We start from the raw sequence: 12,500 nt of genomic DNA, 5'->3' as shown, positions 1-12,500 counted from the left end.
AACCTACATCTTAAAATAGCTAAAGAAGTAGGAGACAAGCATGGGGAGGGTAAAGCTTATTGCAATCTTGGCATTGCTTATCACAGTCTGGGTGATTTCAAGAAAGCCATAGAGTATTACAACCTAGATCTTAAAATAGCTAAAGAAGTAGGAGACAAGCATGGGGAGGGTAAAACTTATGGAAATCCTGGCATTGCTTATGACAGACTGGGTGAGTTCAAAAAAGCCATAGAGTGCCACAACCTAGATCTTAAAATAGCTATAGAAGTAGGAGACAAGCATGGAGAGGGTGGTGCTTATCGCAATGTTGGCAATGTGTATCGAACTCAGGGAGATTTGATCAAGGCCAACAAGTCATTCAAGCTAATGCTCAAAATTGCCAAAGAGGTCGAAGACAAATCCTTTGAGGCAATGGCCCACTGTTCATTAGGACCCGTTTTTGAGTTGCAGGGTCGACTGCCAAAAGCTGTTGAATCTTACCGAGCTAGCATAACCTAATTTAATTCCTTGAGAATACTTCTAAAATCTAAAGATGAATGGAAAGTTAATTTTCGAAATCAGTATCAAATGGCGTATACGGGTTTGTGGAGAGTTCTCGTAAAACAAGGTAATATAGATGAAGCCTTACTTGCCGCTGATAAAGGACGAGCCCAAGCTCTCGCCGACCTTATGGAATCCCGTTTTTGTGGTGGAACAAGTCAGTACAAGGGAAGCGATGAAGATTTAGCAGTTTTAAAAAACGTTCCATCAAACACTGTCTTTCAGGCAATGGACAGAGCTGACGTCAATCTTTGGGTTGTGTCCAAAGGAAAACAAGTTCAGTTAAGACAAAGTAAACTCAATGGTTCTGTTTCAGAGAACAGTGGGGCTAGTCAGTCCTTTGAGTCGTTCATGCTCGTTGTCTATACACAACTTGGTGTTCGTTCTAATGTGAGATGTGAGAACCGATCTTTGGATGCTTTGAGCGAGGACCGTTCAAAAGTGGATCAGGAAACGAAAGAAGACAACCCTCAAGCTTCCATCCAACAAAACAAATGCTTGAGCACTTTGTATAATACCGTTATGAAGCCGGTGGCTGACTTGGTTCAAGGGGATGAGCTACTCATTATTCCCGATGGACCCCTGTGGCTCGCTCCTTACGCTGCATTGAAGGATGGTAATTCTAAATACCTGTGTGAATCGTTCAGAATCCGTCTCGCTCCATCGTTAACTAGTCTTAGACTCATTGCCGATTGCCCAGATGACTATCACAAAAGCAGTGGTGCGTTACTTGTAGGAGATCCGTGGGTAGCCGAGGTTACCAACAGCCAGGGAGAGAAACTCCTCGAGCAGCTTCCTTGTGCTAAAGAAGAGGTAGAAATGATCGGGAAAATTCTGAATGTCACGCCAAACACTGGCAGAGAAGCCACGAAACGTGAGGTGTTGAAAAGACTCAGTTCCGTTTCCTTAGTTCACTTTGCGGCACACGGATGTATGGAAACTGGCGAAATTGCTCTTACACCTGACCCAGACCGAATATCTACTATGCCAACGGAAGAGGATTACATTTTAACAACTGGAGATGTGATGAATGTTCAACTTCGCGCCAAACTAGTTGTACTTAGTTGCTGCTACAGTGGTCGGGGCGAGATCAAGGCTGAAGGTGTGGTTGGCATTGCGCGCGCTTTTATGGGGGCTGGTGCTTGGTCTGTTGTGGTTACCCTGTGGGCGGTTGAAGACAAAGTTACTCTTGAGTTCATGAAATACTTTTATCAACACCTTGCAGAAGGTAAACCTGCAAGCGAGTCACTGAACCTGGCTATGAAAAACCTCAGAGAATCAGACGAGTTCCGCGATATCAAATACTGGGCGCCCTTTTTACTGATTGGAGATGACGTTAGTCTTGATTTCATGGCATAGGAAAGATAAAATTTGAATTTAAAATCACATAAATAATTTTTTTTTATCTCAGAAGGAATGACGCAGTAACTTGGAAGGTTTAAATGTTTCTCTGTTTTTGCAATTTTTGGCTATTTTTTATTACTTTTACTTTTCTGTTAAATGGAATTTGAAACGTGTAAGTTTAATTTGGCGAAAAAATAAAACAGACTATTTCATTTTATTTTGATCAGTGGAATTCTCTATTTTGTCTTACCTTTACAAATTTAAATGCTTGTAAAGAGAATGAAATGCAACAATGCTTCTGTTATGAATGTCTACAGAGGTTGAAGGTGAATACGAGGTTTCCGTTTTCGCCAAAATGACACTCTGCTCTATTCATGTATTACAATCAGTTGTATGAAAAACAATTTAAATGTTTTTTCTTGTACATAACCAGGACCTTGTCTACCGGGTTTTAATTACGTCTATACTCTAAGCTTTTGATAAGCAAAGAAACAGTTCGTCGTTTGCTAAAGTGGGTGGAATTTTAACTTCAAAAATTTGATTTGAAAAATTTGCAGCAGTATGGTAATTAAACTTGGAAGACTTTTCTAGATCATAAGTTACTTTATTACAAATTGAGTTTATCTTTAAAAGAAAAATTGAGTATTATTTTTTTTTCAATCTATTTTATTACAATCTAATTCTGTCAGTGCCAAGATTGCCATTCTAAGCTTAGTTTGAAGAAGTAAACATCTGAGATGATGGGCTACTGACCATATGTTAGAGACATTAGAGCTACTTCTAGGGATGTGGCCAGCCTCTAGTCCTGTAGGCCTGGTCTACAATTGTTTTCCGCCTGCTTGACTTATAATATGGCTGTTGCAAATGTGGAAACTAGAATTGAAATTTCTTACGGAAAAAGCCTACAACAGGTAAAAAAGCTGGCCACAACCCTGTTTTAATCAAGTGACTTTGGTAAAAATCTGTCCATTTTATCAAACACGTATCTGTTCGTTTTAAAGAACCACGACAGTGAGGTTAAAATTGTCCATGTAATCTAAACAAAAAACAAAAAAAACAGTAAAGCAGAGTTCACTGTATCTGAAGTTTCCATAGGTGTGACTTTTAATGTATGTGACAGAATTTGGTGTCTCTTGTAGGAAAATATTTACGCCCATAAATTAGAGTAGCAATTAAAGTAAGCCATTGCCAACGGGAATTATTTTGGTAAAAGGTTAATGAAGAATTGCAAAATCTAGTCCTTAGTTGAAAAGGTTCAAGGCTTTAGGAGAAAACTTTCAGTTTTTGAAAATTCCCTGTTCAAAATTCACCGAAGTATAATTTGAAGATGTCTGATAATATCTTTCTTAGATTTAAGAATTTATTTTAAGGTATTCAGAGCGCGCTTTGTAATTAGAACCCGTTATGTGGTCAGAAGTTCAAGATAGACTGTATCAGAACTGTTTTAGAGGAAAGCTTTGTAAAATCAATCTTAATTTTGCAGATTTTTATAAGTACTATTGGTATATGCTGGTATAAAATGTAATAGTTAACCTCACACATAATTGAATATGATACAACGTAGGATTTTAAAAACAAGTTGGGACAGTTTTAACTAAATATGCTTTGTATGATGTCAGTGTATTTCGTGTGAAGTGTTTTAATGCTACTTTTATTAAACTCCTAAGTTCTGAGGACAAATTCTCCCAACTGAAAAGAATGTGTTTCTTTGTTGCTTCATTCCGAGAATACTATGTAACATCACGTTTCTAGCTCATATAATTTATTATCAGCTTGGGGAGTAAATGGGTTCATTTTAGTGTCTCCTTTTAGCGCGTACTTCACTTACAGCCTTGCAAAATTTAAAGCAGTTTCCATTGTACTTATTTTGTTTACTTATTTGCGTAAGAGAAATAAACAGAGTAAAAAATACAAAAACTGGGTTGATTTTTGTCGTCTCTCTCCATATCTTAAGGATGCAAGTGAGATGAAGAGAGAACAGATCCTTTGGGGACTGCAATACATGTACTTGTTTTAATTTGTAACAAATAGCTTTCCATGTTTCAAGCCCCCACCCACTAAACAAAGGCCCGTCATCTCTTCGATTGTCATGTGTCTCTTCCACTGATTGTCCATATTGTTACGCGGTTTTGAACGCCGACGGACGTGTTCATACTGGTACATGTGTGCGGTTTTTTACCTTCTTCCTTACATAAGTTTTTACACCGCATCCCTTTTTTCTCCTTCCTTTTTGTCATCGTAATTTTCCTTTGTTCCCATCTTTACTCGCGCCTCTTTCATCGCTCTCAACTTTAATCTTCTGCGCGCGTCATTAGACGCGACTATCTCCTTGTCTGTTTCAGTTTTCATTCGTCTCAATCCTCGCGCAACGTCGGGCTTCTCTCAACTCATGTACCTCCTTACCCTACCCCCAGGACTAAATGTTATCATGCCTGATTTGTCCACATTAGGATGGTATCATTGCGAAAAAGCGGAGCACGAATCTTACGACTGAACCTTGCAAACCTTAAGAACTCAACACTGCGAACATTTATGCTATTTTTTAATTAGAACCCAGCGTGAAACTGAATACTGTTTATCTTATCAGAGGGCGTGTTTACTGACACACGCATAGCTTTTATGTGCCAAAATTGAGTATAAGCCTTCGAGAGAACTTGTTGTCCACGAGTACGGATGGTTTTTTCTGATGAGCCAGAGCCTTGGAATCTTTTAAATCTAATTCTAGGAGGATATAGCCGATAAAAATCTTAACAGTCATCTCTAGTAAAATCTAAGTTTTCCTTTGGATTGATGCCCAGTCCACAGTGGTTAGGTGCTAGTGTTTGCTCTCCTTAGTCCTCTCGTTACCGTTGCAGTTATAAAGCGGAAGAGCTCCCCCCTTCCTCCTCCCCTCTCCCTTCAATAGCACTATACATCCCTCTGCTGCAACTTTTACATCTAACCTCTCCCGCCCTGCTTGTACGCTCGCGTGTTCGCGCGATTTATGCAGTTTACTTGTTTTTACTTTGAAGTTGTATCTGTTCTTTGAGATAATTTCCTCTCCTCTGATTGGCCGATGTATTAACTGGCTTTGGTTTCATGACACTCAATCAAAAAGCAATACTGGTAATTCTATTACTTTCTCTCTTTGCGAACAACAGAGAAAATGGCTTTAACGATTTGTAAATAGCCTGTTCCCCATCGATCCGGTTAGGAAAGCACATGGCATGATATTCGTGTTTTCGTATCCTCAAGCTAAATAGTTGCTAATTGTTATATTTCCCTTAAACATACAAACGGGTTTAAGTCCTGATAATCCAATTCCATCTAATTTTTATTACTGAGACTCAGTACTTTAATTTTTAATTGCTTGCTCTCTTTGTTACGTACATGTTCAAATGTAGCCTATTCAGTGTATAATAAAAGGTGAGGTCGATTCAAAGGTTTTTCGCATCCTCAATCCACTTATTTACTGTGCTCAATCAAATTGAAGAGCACTTAACTCCAAGAGGCGCCATGAATATTCGTTTCAATTAGGAGACTCTCAGGTGTGAATCATCGTTTATTACTCTTGAAGTCGCCAGAAGAATGTGGATAGTCTTTGCAGGAGCGAATCAAAGCTCTAGCGATGAAACAATGAGTTGCTCCTAACCTAACCTGAACTGATTATCAACGATCTATACATTCAATATTTCACCCACTCATATCATAAAGCAATAAAAAATATGTATATCTTCGCCGTAATTAGAAATGAAAAGAAGTATATGGACAGTTGAACTGTTTGCAGTTATTCAGACAAAAATTCAACCAAACATGCTTAAGTAAATATGCTTATCAGCTTTAGATTGTTATTTTGATCAAAAACCAAATTCTCCAAAATGAGATATAAAAAAATGTAAAGTAGCTTGAAAGGAGAATTGCTGTAGGGTGTTTCACGTCAAAGCGCCATGGTGGCGTAGACGTATTCATTTTACAGACATATCGAAGCCGAAGTCAAATTCTTTAAAAGCAAATCTTCAACTCTTTGTTAGATTATTTGGATTTTAAATCTTCAAACAGGAAAGTCTAGAAATTTGCGTGCGAACTGTTTCATTTTCTACTGTGACGCTTGCGACGAAAGACGAAACTTCGAGGGGTGTCGTTAAGGCGTGTTTGCTAAGTGTCGCTGATGTCGGGACTATTTTACGGGTCGTAGTAAAACCACGAAAACCAAGATGACGGTTAACGGTGTTTATTCAGATCACGAAGACAAAGACGAAGACAATCACAAAGACAATCACGATCGTAAACTGAAATTACAATAATATTATAACGAATGCATGAATCTACTTGAATTGGTGCGAAAGGCATGAAAAAAACGCTTTACGTGCCTATATCGATAACGCGATTAAAATAACAACAATTAACGTAAATTAACATAAACAAATCATAAAAGGCTAAATTAAAACTACTTGAGATTCAAAGATCGGCTACACGATGAACATTTGGGCTGATTACCAGCCCAAAGACTAAAATGTGGGCGTTGCTGTCTGAGCGTCTAGTTCTTTCAAATTACTCTTTTGATTTCAAGATAATTAATTGTACTATTGTACAACACAGTACAAATGTGCGTTATCGCCCAAGGTGTAAAACTAAACTTAAACACATTGAAATAAAACTAACAAAATTACTTACATATCGGTCCCGCTTGTGCCAAAGGTTTAGAACGAAAGAACGAAGGTACTGCTATTCAAGGCGAAATCTAGCGAAACTCTGGCTTAAAGGGACGCTAAGGGACCGGTCATTATTTATCGCCTGGGGGGGGTCGGAGTATTTTTGTTGTCACATCGGAGCGTTTACCTGATCCCCCCGTAGAGTATCTAGTTTTTTAGAGATCCCCCCTTATCGGTAGTGGAAAGTTTCATGATCCCCCCCCCCCTTTTCTCCCAGCCACCGCCAAATAACTTTTTGAATATGCAAGTGATATTTTAATAGTGGTACTTACGTCTCATGGACCTTGAACCACAACGGTAAATATTTGCTCGTCAGATACGTACTGAATTGTCGAGGAAGTGCCAATCTCAGGCTGTTCATCCAAATCCACGAAAACATAGTCATCGTCGCTCTCTGCCTCTCCACTTTCGGATTCTTCATCCTCGGATTCCACGTCATCTTCATCACTCGACAGTTCTTCGGTTATCACAGTCTCTTTATTCTGTCGGTAATAGTGACATCGAATGGCCTTCACTTTGTCAAGTTTCCGACCGACAGTCGTCAAACCATGCTTGTTGAGATACAGGTCTAGTTCTCTTACCCGCAACTTTTCAACTTTGCCACCCTCGATGAGGTTATCCCATTGAAAGTCCTTGTACGTTCGTTCGGCCTCTTGCCTTCTTCGCTCCTGAGCTGCTCTTGTTCTGATGTCCTTTCGGATCTCAATATCCTTCAAATGATTAACATATGCAATGACGTGCTTCTCTTCCACATTATATTTTGAGCAGAAGCTCTTCATGGTATCCTGATCGTTTCTGATACTGTCAGAATGTTCCTCGTACAGATCTTTAATACATTTTCTTGGAAGGTAATCATCTGGTGTCCTGCCCGTCGATTCCGTCTGATAGATATCCATGAAATGTCCAGGATTGTTTGTATCTGGTACAGGTTGCGGAATTCTTTCCGTTTCTGGACCGACCCATCTATTGTTAGAACACCAGGAACAGAGATTGGAACTTTCTTCTCTTGACTCTTTACAGGCATCACGACAGAATTCCATAAAAAGTTCTCCACGAATATAGTGGTCTTCCATAAACGATTCGATCTTTCGGAAGTATGCTGCACCGGGCGCTTGCTCTTTGTTTCGTTCTGATGCACCCCGAAGTTGTCGAGGTAAACAGAATTGAAAAAGAATAATTCATCAGGGGACTCGCTTACTTTGCTCTTGATGTAATCTTTAAGGACAGGGGCATCATCAATTCTCTCGGCTACCTGACTACAGACATACCAGGCATTTTTCTCCATCCGTTTCTTTTCTTACTCTTCGTATGACTGGAGAGACAGTTGTTTGATTTCCTCTTCTGAAAGATCCTCAAATCTCCTTTATTTTTCCCACTCTAGAGTTGCGCCATCCACAAGAGCATCAGAAATTGCCGAGTTTGTCCAAATGCAATCACCCGGGGTCCCGGCGCGACCTAAAATTCCTTTTTTTTTGGTCTGATCCCCCCCATTATGCTTGTCAATTACGGCTGATCCCCCCTAAAGGTCTTCAAAAAACCATGTGATCCCCCCCTAAATACTCCGACCCCCCCCCCAGGCGATAAATAATGACCGGTCCCTAACTTAGCCTTTATATGCGCGTGGTGACGCTAAAAGATCCGATTACAAACCAATAGGAAAAAGATAAACATTGTAACTACGATCGTAACTAGGCACACAAAGTAATTGATAATTGATCTAATCAAAAAACTGTTCTTTTGTTCGATATCCTTAACATCTACGTTAAAGCGAAAAGAAGGCTATAAAATTATTGTTTTAGCAGATTACACGTGGAAAAAAAAACAAACAAATGCGCGCAAGTCTTGATTAGTAATCTGATCGCATGACCAAGGAAACCAAACGTTAGAAACTGAAATAAAACCTCCCCTGTTATTCAAGGATGAATAAAAATAGCTAGGGCGAGATCAAAGCATTAAATAGATGAGTGATCATGAAACTATGGTTATTTTAAAAAGTTTGAATGAAACAGCCTCGAAGCATGAAATCTTCCGAAATTTCTGAGTTTGTTAGTTCTTAATGACGTCTTACTTAAATGTTGCATTGGATTTCAATCCAACACACTCTGGTTTCTCAGTAAGAAGGAAAAGAATAGTTCTGAATTAGCTATTCTTGGATGCATAACAAAGCAACGAATAAATGTGCCTTGTTTTGTGTCCTAATCACCGGTGTATGACTAATAAAACCAAACACAAGAAACTGAAATACAACTTTCCTTACGAAGTAAGTGTCAGTTTAAGGCAAAAATTCTAAATTTATCCGCGCGATTAAAAAAAAAATAATAAAGGCTCGCACGCACTTACTGAAACATTATAATTTATCCAAATGCAGCCTTTTTGGTTTATTTTGGTTGTTTCTGGCCTCACACCAACAATGCATTATTACAATGCATTAACAACGTATCAGTAAATGGATTTTGCTGCTAAGGAAACTGTGGTGCTGCGTCGGTGAGGGGCACAACAAGATAATTTGGTTTTATAATCCAACAGCACAAAGTAGTTTGAAACGACACAAATATATATACCACACTTTTTACAGTTGGCTATTTTGTATTGTAAAAAAATATGCACAGGCGATTGGCTGCGCACGCTGCGCTTCTTTATCCGCTTTGCTTTTCCCGCCTTATGAGCAATGAGCAGGATTTAGGGATTGAAAAAAAGAAGTTGGATTATAAATAGGTTATTAGACTTTTTGGTGTGTAGTATTGCTTAGTATTTTTCACTCCTTGTTTGTATTTTGAAGAGGCCGTAGAGCGAATCGAAATACGGCACAACTCAGGTATGTCACCGCCAGATAAAAAAATTCAAAAAATCATTTCAGGAAATAAAAAACTGGAAAAGTATCCCCTTAACCAGAGCGGTGCCACAAACTCTCCAGACTCTAGAGTACTCTAAAGGTATGCAATAAAAAAAATGAGAATAAGATAAATAACAGTTTATGTTCACGCTGCAGCAAAATTTCTATGAATATATTCCGAGAAGAATTTGTCTCTTAGAAAGACTTACCCCTCTGTGTTATGTTAAGAGTGCTAACGAGAACATGTAAAAGAGAGATGTAACAATGTAGTGGACCTTAGAAGAACGCGAGAAGCGCACGAGAAATATTGAATTTTTTTGCATATAAATACGTTATATAGTCAGTTTTTGGGAGTTTGTTCTCGTCATAATTTTGTTTTGTAACTATTGCAAATAAATGATCTTTAAAGCTTTCCGAGAGTTCTTCATGATGTAGATCAATTATTTTTAGTGTTAAGTGTCGGTTAGAAATTCATGTTTCCTCATTAATTTCCATGTAATAAAGTAATAACATTCATTACATTCACAGTGCGATGCATGAAAAAAACAGCTTTTTTAACCTCAAGCAATAATTTGGCAAAACTACAGTCTTAGTTTGCAAATTGAAAAACTGATTAACGCCAATGGCCAGCTAAACAGACTCCTCTTTCAATTTCAGCTAAAGCACTTCCGGCTTCAAGCTTGCTCAGAGTTGTGGGCCACATGACTCACCCTTTCATTTTTCAAAACACGCTATTGAGATTCTTCGTTATATGGCAGAGCTTAGAAGTCTGTCTCGGTACTTTCTCGGTCTTAGTGACTATCTTTGAAACATTTCCATATCGAATTGAGGAAGCAAGTCGTAAAACAGTCAAACGTGGCTTCCATTTCCGCGAGAGAGGTAAGGACCCATGTTTGTATCAGATTTTTGAATATAATTTAAGGTAAATACTTTTATTTCGAGTTTCTCAGTTAACATTTTCTCCTTTAAATGTTCTTAATCTGTCCTAATTTTCTCTGATTTCCGGCAATGAAAGACGTTCCTACAGTTAACTGATGAGGATTGCTTACTTTTATTGATTCTAACGTGTATTAATTATAATTGCTTCTCTGCTTCGTGTTACTTATACGCTAATTAGGCTTAGCTTGTTACAGCAAGTTACAGCTGTCGAATTCACAAAAATCCGCGGGCAATACCTGGAAATTACCTTAGACAAAATAAGTAATTCGTGAGAGTTAAAAGGAATATCCAAATTATCGATTTGATTTATTGCAAGCATTGATGATCGAAACGCTTTCAGTTTCCAGATCATGTTTACTGTAGGTACTCTCGACCGATATATCGACCTCGAATTTTCACTCTTATTTCTAATTAGGCGTTTCTGTATATACTTCAGGAACGGCATGGAGTGATCCTTCCACCTGTATTATATACACAGGCCCTTAATTCAGCTAATTATACTTCATAGCGGTTGGTACAAAATCTTCGTTACTGTATTTAATATTTAAATATAGTTTATGACACGATTTCTTGAAATTGACATAACCATCGCGTATTATTTATTAAGAATATATTATATTTTCGGAGCAAAGTCTAAAACGGTTGAAAACGAAGCGATCTATATATATTGTATAAATCACCATCTAAGTAACGTATACTAACCACTTGTCAAAGACGGCATAATAGTCATGCGCGCTAACATTGAAATCTACTACAATCTTTAAGATCTGATTGTTTCATTTAGCTGAATATCAAAGTCGTGTGTTCAGTAAATAACCTATATAACAATGTATGAGGTGATAGGAGAGTGTTACCTACCCCAGCTTTAATATAATTGGCTTTAGTTCAGATTTTCAGGTAGTCTGATCATAGTTAATAGAAGGGAATGGTTATAAAGGCGGAAAACATCAAAGGAGCAAACAAAGAGTTCAAGATTTATGTAGGAAGGTCCATGACTGTGCACAATCTTTTGTTTTCGCTCATAAACTATGGATGAATTATGTAACCGAAACGTTTCTATTGGTTAGTTTCTCAGTCAGTAATAAACAACAATTATGTTTTGTGCACCGTCAAGATCGAAAGCCGGAACAAAAAAATACAACAAAGAACTTTGTCGGGTTTCATAGCCATTCCCCTCTATTAACTATAGTCTGAAGGGTCAACCGTCTTCTCGTGCCTAACCTCCAGGAGACTCTCAATGAGGTTAACCGTTAGCCGTAAAACTGGCCAAAGATTTAGCCGCTAGCAATGAAAATTGGAAGATTTTAACCGTTAGCCGTAAAAAATGTTGACCGTAAAAAAATTTAGCCACGGAAGTGGAAGTCTTCTAAGGCTAACGTAAGTCTTCTAAGACTTTCACTTTCGTGGCTTAAAAAGATCTTAAAAGAAACGTCGTCGCTTAAAAAGAAAGTCATTGATTGCTGAATTAATACACTTGATCGATACTCAACACATGACTAATATTCGACCCACAGTTGACCGATATACCATCGACAGTTGACCGCTCTATCACCGACAGTTGACCGATGCACCACCGAGATATGACCGACTCTAGATCGATAGCGGTAGATATATCGACCGACACTCCGCCGATAGTTGGGCGCTACATCGACCGACTACCGAACGACTATCGACAGACTATCAACCGAAAGTTGACCGACTGTCGACTAACTGTCGACTGACTGTCAACCGACTGTCGACCGGTTGTCGACCGATATATCGGTCGAGTATCGACCGACTCTCAACCGATATATCAACCGCTATATCGGCCGAGAGTACATACGTAAACATGATCTCAGTTTTCTTTGCGTGTCATGTGGAGCATGCACTCAATCGTGTTCTGTAATAGCTTTCATGTCGGGCTAATAACTGAATAAACTTAATTTGCTCCCGTATTTACGATGCATTTGATCAAAAAACGGTAAACGTTTTCAGCGTATTTCATATATTTATATTTATTATTTTATATTTTGAAATTTTTTTTTCTTTTTGATAGAGTATTTAGATTCTCCTTTCAAACTGTAAGGTTTTACTGATTTCCTTGTTAAATATTAAGACAAGTTGATTTTTCTTCAAATGAAAGCTAGTGATTTATTGCCAGCGTCGATCCGTTC

At 38.3% G+C, this 12,500-nt stretch overlaps 1 protein-coding gene and 1 pseudogene across 1 annotated transcript in view; both read left to right on the top strand.

The window, feature by feature from the left end:
• Positions 1-2,067, top strand: part of LOC113668399 (tetratricopeptide repeat protein 28-like) — a 2,864-nt pseudogene extending 797 nt beyond the window's left edge.
• Positions 2,068-10,141: 8,074 nt separating this feature from the next.
• Positions 10,142-12,500, top strand: part of LOC113681777 (uncharacterized) — a 15,515-nt gene continuing 13,156 nt past the window's right edge. The window contains exon 1 of the mRNA XM_089193806.1: positions 10,142-10,287. The gene's annotated coding sequence lies outside the window, so the exon portion shown is untranslated. The remainder of the gene's footprint in view (positions 10,288-12,500) is intronic.

Source organism: Pocillopora damicornis, chromosome 14, assembly GCF_964200805.1.
Source record: "Pocillopora damicornis chromosome 14, jaPocDami1.2, whole genome shotgun sequence".
In the NCBI taxonomy this organism is placed as follows: Eukaryota; Metazoa; Cnidaria; class Anthozoa; order Scleractinia; family Pocilloporidae; genus Pocillopora; species Pocillopora damicornis.
This window is presented reverse-complemented; position numbering and strand designations above follow the sequence as displayed.